This window comes from Microtus oregoni, unplaced genomic scaffold (genome assembly GCF_018167655.1).
Source record: "Microtus oregoni isolate MIOR12 unplaced genomic scaffold, Mior012 000017F_ref0000208, whole genome shotgun sequence".
NCBI lineage: Eukaryota > Metazoa > Chordata > Mammalia > Rodentia > Cricetidae > Microtus > Microtus oregoni.
Window position 1 is genome coordinate 9,245,459 of NW_024543076.1, and position 6,057 is coordinate 9,251,515.

The following is a 6,057-nucleotide window of genomic DNA, read 5'->3' on the forward strand; positions in this document are numbered from 1 at the left end:
GCCCCTTGCCCGAAGCTCGGTAACTGGGTGCCAGCGCACAGAGCATAGACAGGGGGCCCCCGTGCGGTGGCAAATTTTCAAGATTACTCTCTAGTATTTTTGAAAACAGTCTCTGTGTATTCATTAGGGTTTTTCTTAGGTTCCTATTTGGAGTTCTGGCCAGAATATTATTTAAAAAAATAACCATTTCAGTTAGAACTATCTTGAGCAGCTGTTACACAAAACAGGTCTTATCATGATGCTCTATCAGCATCATGACATCTTATCAACCAGGTGGAGTCATTGTTTGGGACACCATCTTCTTCCTGGAAACTTGAAATATTACTGCAAGAAAATTCATTGTTCATTGTGGAAAACTTAATCATTATTTATACAAACATATATTTAATGAAAGGTACGACAGAGGCAAAAATAGGCATGAAGAAAAGCAATTTTTTTCTAAATTCTTTCTTCTTTCTGGCCCATACCATGGCTGCTGAAATGAGACAAAAACTCTGAATTTTTATTTTAACAACATGCTTGGATTTAGAGGACAGAGCCACTGTCCAACTCTGTCTCGCTGTGTGTGTGTTTTGTGTGTGAATCTTTGACCATGCAGAGAACAAAGAACATTTTTAGCATCATTTTGTTGTTCTCCATTTGATTCCAATTGTGACAGTGTTTCTAAACTCTCAAGATTTGCCTTTCCCTATTCCCCTCTGAATATATCCACATACACGGGTTTTATATGGATACTGAGGATCCAAACTCAGGCTCTAATATTTGTACTGCAAAGCGCTTTTATCCACTTAGCTACCCCCCCTAGTCCTAAAGCACACAGGTTTACAAAGGAGATCAGTTTCCTTCAACAGCCCAAGCTTTGTGTCTAATGACTACTTCTTGACTCCTTTTGTCATGCTGCATTCATAAATAGAGTCTCATGGAATTTTCAAGAACTCAAACATTTAATTGTGGAGAATTACATCTTCAGAAGTTTAGTCCTTTATCATCATAATGGGATGTCAGCAGCAATGGTGCTGAACCAAAAGATGTGATTCCTACATCTTGACCTGCATGCCACAGAAAGCATTCTACCTCAGTGGGCATGACTTGAACATATATGAGTCTCAAAGTCTGCATCCACAGTGACACACATCCCCAAAGAGACCACACTTACTCCAAAAAGGCTACACCTACTAATTGTGTCACACCTTTTAGAGTTCATTTTCTTTTCAACTATTATTCTACTCCCTGGACAAAAAAAGGATTGCGGTCATATCATAATGCAAAAATGCATTCAGTCCAACTTCAAAAGGCCTCATCATCTATAACAGTCTAAACATGTTTCAAATTCCAAATTTGGAAGTCTATTCTGAGACTTTGCATCTCTTAACAAGCAATCTCTTAGCTCTAATCCCCTATAAAATCAGAATAAAGCCGGGCGATGGTGGCGCATGCCTTTAATCCCAGCACTCGGGAGGCAGAGGCAGGCGGATCTCTGTGAGTTCGAGACCAGGCTGGTCTACAGAGCTAGTTCCGGGACAGGCTCCAAAGCCACAGCGAAACCCTGTCTCGAACCCCCCCCCCCAAGAAAAATATCAGAATAAAAATAACAGATAACATACTCCAAAATATAATGGCACAGTATATACATTACCATTCCAAAATATACCAAAGGGAACATAGTGAAAACTACTGAACCAAAGCAAGACTGAAAATTGGTTGGGAAATCTCCGAACTCTGCGTCTCCATGTCTGTTACCAAAACCCTCTTCAGATCTCCAACATTGTTTAGTTTAGTTGAGTGCAACACATTCTTTTCTCTTAGTCTGGCTCTACTACCTGTTATCAGCTTTCTCTGGAAGACATCCCATGGCTCAGGCATCTATAACATCTTTTGAGGTCTCCAAGCCAATCGAAGATTCAATTTTATAGCCTTTCTAGGCCTTTTTTCATGACACATGCCTAGTCTCAGAGTCTTTCCTTAGTTGCAGAGGCAAATTTCACAGACCTTCTATTCTATCTTTAATTCCATAATCATGTGACCAGAGGTGTCAATGTTTACTGCTTACTAGGACTGAAATTTGGTCAATTACATCTTCATCTTTTTTGTTGTTGTTGTTGTTGTTGTTATCAATAGTTTTCTTCACTACTCAGGCTTGGCTGTCTTGACACTGGAGTTTCTATACTGGGTTGACTTAAACTCAGAAATCCAACAGCTTTTGTCTTCCTGGCACTGCGATTAAAGGTGTGCACCACAACACCTGGCTATCTATCTATCTATCTATCTATCTATCTATCTATCTCTATATCTATACATGCTTGGGAAAAATAAGTATGGAGAAGTGTAAAGAATATAAAAGGATAAAGAATATAAAAAGAAGGAGAAGGAAAAGAGGAAGGAGAATGAGAAGAACAAAAGAGGAAGGTAAAATAATTGGAACAAAGGTAAATTGAGACAGAATTTTGTAACAGAGAAGTGAAATTGGAATTAGAAGTGAGACAATGAATTAGAGCTAAGAAATTATAGATAATTTGGATGAGAAAATTAAAATTAAAGCAGAAGAATAAAGAGCATGATTTGAACAGCATGTGTGTGAGTTCATAACACAAAGAAAGTTTCTAATTTTTCTTTGCTGTGCTGTGGTCCACAACCTGAAATCTGAGGGCGGGGGGGGGGGGGGGTGTTTTCTGAGCTGTGATGGAGGAAGGTCATTGGCTAATAAAGAAACTGCCTTGGCCCATTTTATTGGTTAGAGGATAGGTGGGAGGAGTACACAGAACAGAACGCTGGGAGGAAGAGGAAGTGAGGTCAGTCTCGACAGCTCTCCTCTCTGGAGCAGACGCTTGAGAGAGACGCCATGCCCCGCTCCCGGGATGAAGCTCCAACCCAGGATGGACATAGGCTAGAATCTTCCTGGTAAGCGCACCTTGGGGTGCCATACACAGATGATTAGAAATGGGCTAAATTAATATGTGAGAATTAGCCTAGAAGAGAATGGGCCAATCAGTGTTTAAAAGAATAGAGTGTCCGTGTAATTATTTCGGGGCATAAGCTAGCCGTGCGGGCAGCTGGGGTGCTGGGGACGCAGCCCCGCCGCCTCCCTTATTACTACAAAGCTGGACTCACAATCTATCAATATGATATCTCTTCACTAGCAATATTTCTATGACCACTTTACTACCAAAAGAGAACTCAATTAGCAGGTAATGGTTACATGCCTAGAAGAGGATATTTTTGATATTCTCACACTCTCACTATCTTTAAGTAAAAATTTACCTCCTAGTAATGCTTATTTTATCTTTTATTACTAAGTTTCATAAAAATGAAACATGCCTTCAGACAGTAATGGTGTCTCATTTTCTCAGCAAAATAATTTACTTTTGATCTGAAGTAGAAAGACTGAAAAATCAGAGTCTGCAGTGGCAATTAGACAAGTATATTCCCTGATATATTCTGTTGACAAAAGAAAATATGGACCAGTTTCTTTCAAAGATGGTAGATTCCAATACTCAAACATGTCATTAATTGTTATCAGATATTCTTGAGTTTGTCACTTAATAAAATAAATTTGATTAGGTATAAGAAAAATGTCTTTGGTTCCACCTGTTTCATCATTATCCATCCCTTTGAAAACTGAAGCATTTTCATTGGAAATATAATAATATACAAAGTCACTGATACTCAGACGCCAAATTAAAAAAAATTCCTCAAAGAGTATTTGGAAATTAGATAACTAATTTATCGGTTTTCCTTCTACTCGGGCTTATACCTGTTTACTTTCCTCCTATTTACACACACACAAATAAATTTTTAAATATTAAATATATGTCTGTAGACACACATATACATATATATGTATATATACATATGTATATAATTCTGGGTATAAAATTCATGGAACAAGTGTGATGATTATGCCTCTATATTTAATGTATACCCTAAGTGAATCTTTTTCTTTCCTGGGTTCAGGAATTTAGGAAAAGATTTCTCTAAAATTAAAATTAGATAAGTGGACTCTAAACTGTCATATCTGAAGCTATTTTCAAGATAGTGTTTACCCAGCTTGATATAAATTAACAATAAATTCTATGGTTATGGAAGATCAATGATTTTCATTAACTTATTTTAAGTGAGATTGCTTATTAATAGGGCACTTGTTTACTTGATTTCTTGTGAGAATTAATTTCTGACAAGTAAGAAACTAGCCTTGTAGTAAACTTATTTTCATGTGAGCATGGTTAGATTTAGTGATTTTAAATCAAAATATAAAGAAAGCCAATCAGAATATCGGTTGTGATTACTACCATTTATGAAACATTCATTGTGGATAGTCTTTGACTCACCCTTATTTTCAATTAACCTAAAGAAAAACAGTCTTTTATAGAAAACTGCATTAAAAACAAGAAACTTCTATACCAATACTAAATCTATGTTTTTCTCCATATGTCTTCCTCACTAAACTCAACATCCAAAGTATAAAACAGTAAAAGTCAGGACTGGTGTCTCAACAGTACTGTATTTACAAGAGTTTGACGAGATCTGTTATGGCCAGTACTAAATATGATGGTCTAACTGAGCGTGAGTTAATTAAATCTGGAACAATATCATCTGTGGTTACAAAGGAGTTCTAGACATGGAGACACAAAATTAAAATTGATTAGGCAATACTAAATCATAGGAAGTAGATTACTTAGATTTGTCAACTGAAAGAAAATGTATGGAAAAACAACCCAAAAGACAAAAAAGTTTCCAGATCATTCATATTGATCTTTTCTTTATAAAAAATATATCTCTATATTATGAAAAAATAATACTATTGTTAGGCAACTAAAGAACTCTGGGAATCCTTGCATTTAAGATTAGATCAACATCAATCACTCGAAGAATATACCTCAAATATATACAAAATAGAGCAATCCTTGGTAAAATAAAAAAATCATTTTTATGAGATAACAAATTCAAAATAAAAAAACTCCCTAAGCTTAAAAATGTGACCAACATCAAAAATTTTTTTTAATACACATTGGTTGTAACTATAGGAAGAATTCTTATTCGTGGCCTAGAACCTTCAGAAAGAATGTGCTGCTGTGAGAGAGGATAAAGGAGAAAGAGAAAGTCTTTAAATAAGTAATGGATTAAATAATTCAAGTAGTTCTTACTTATTCTTTAAGTAGGTGAATACTCAGCTTGTCAGCTAGTTAACATACTTAGTAAAGCTGCTAGTGGGCATACTCTGCTATGGTGTCTAATCCTGGTTGTCAATGTGGTTACATCTAGAATCAAATAATTCCAAGCAATTGAGCTTACCTGAGAGGGAGTGTATCGATTAGATCAATCAAGACAAGAGGACCATATCTAATTCTGGCTCATAGACTGGAAAACTTGATTCTTGGCCATTCCACCTGGAAACAGGCATTGTTGGACTACATGGGCCACAACGGTTAACTAACTCTACTAACTTAATGTTTGTTGATGGAAGTTTCTTTCCTGCCGGTCCCACAGTCATTCAGCCCCAAAGAAACACACAAAGGTCTACATTAATTATAAACTGATTGGCCTATTAGCTCAGACTTCTTATTAACTCTTATATTGGCCCATAATTCTTGTCTATGTTAGCCATGTACCTTATTCTTCAAGGCAATCACATCTTGCTTTCTCTGCTTCCTTCCTGCTTCCTCTCTTTCTGGGTGACTACTGCAGATTGAAACTTCCCTCTTTCCAAAATTCTTGTTGCCCCACCTCCACTTCCTGCCTGGTTGCTCTGCCTATACTTCCTTCCAGGCTACTGACCAATCAGCATTTATTTAAAATACAAGTGAGTCTTTAATTTGCTAAGTGATATGGCTAGCATTAAAGCAATAGCTTTGACAGCTGGATCTAATCTATCCTTAGCTTTTTTCTGAGAGTCTAGCCTCATGGTAGAGGTGCTGGCTGGATCCATGTTTATTACCACAACTTTATGGCTTTTCAAGGTCATACTTTATTCTTTTCTATCTAGAATAACTTCACAAGCTCTCTCAGGCTTTTAAATAATTTTGGTCAGCCCTGCTTTGGCATGCCATTCTGTTGACTGAG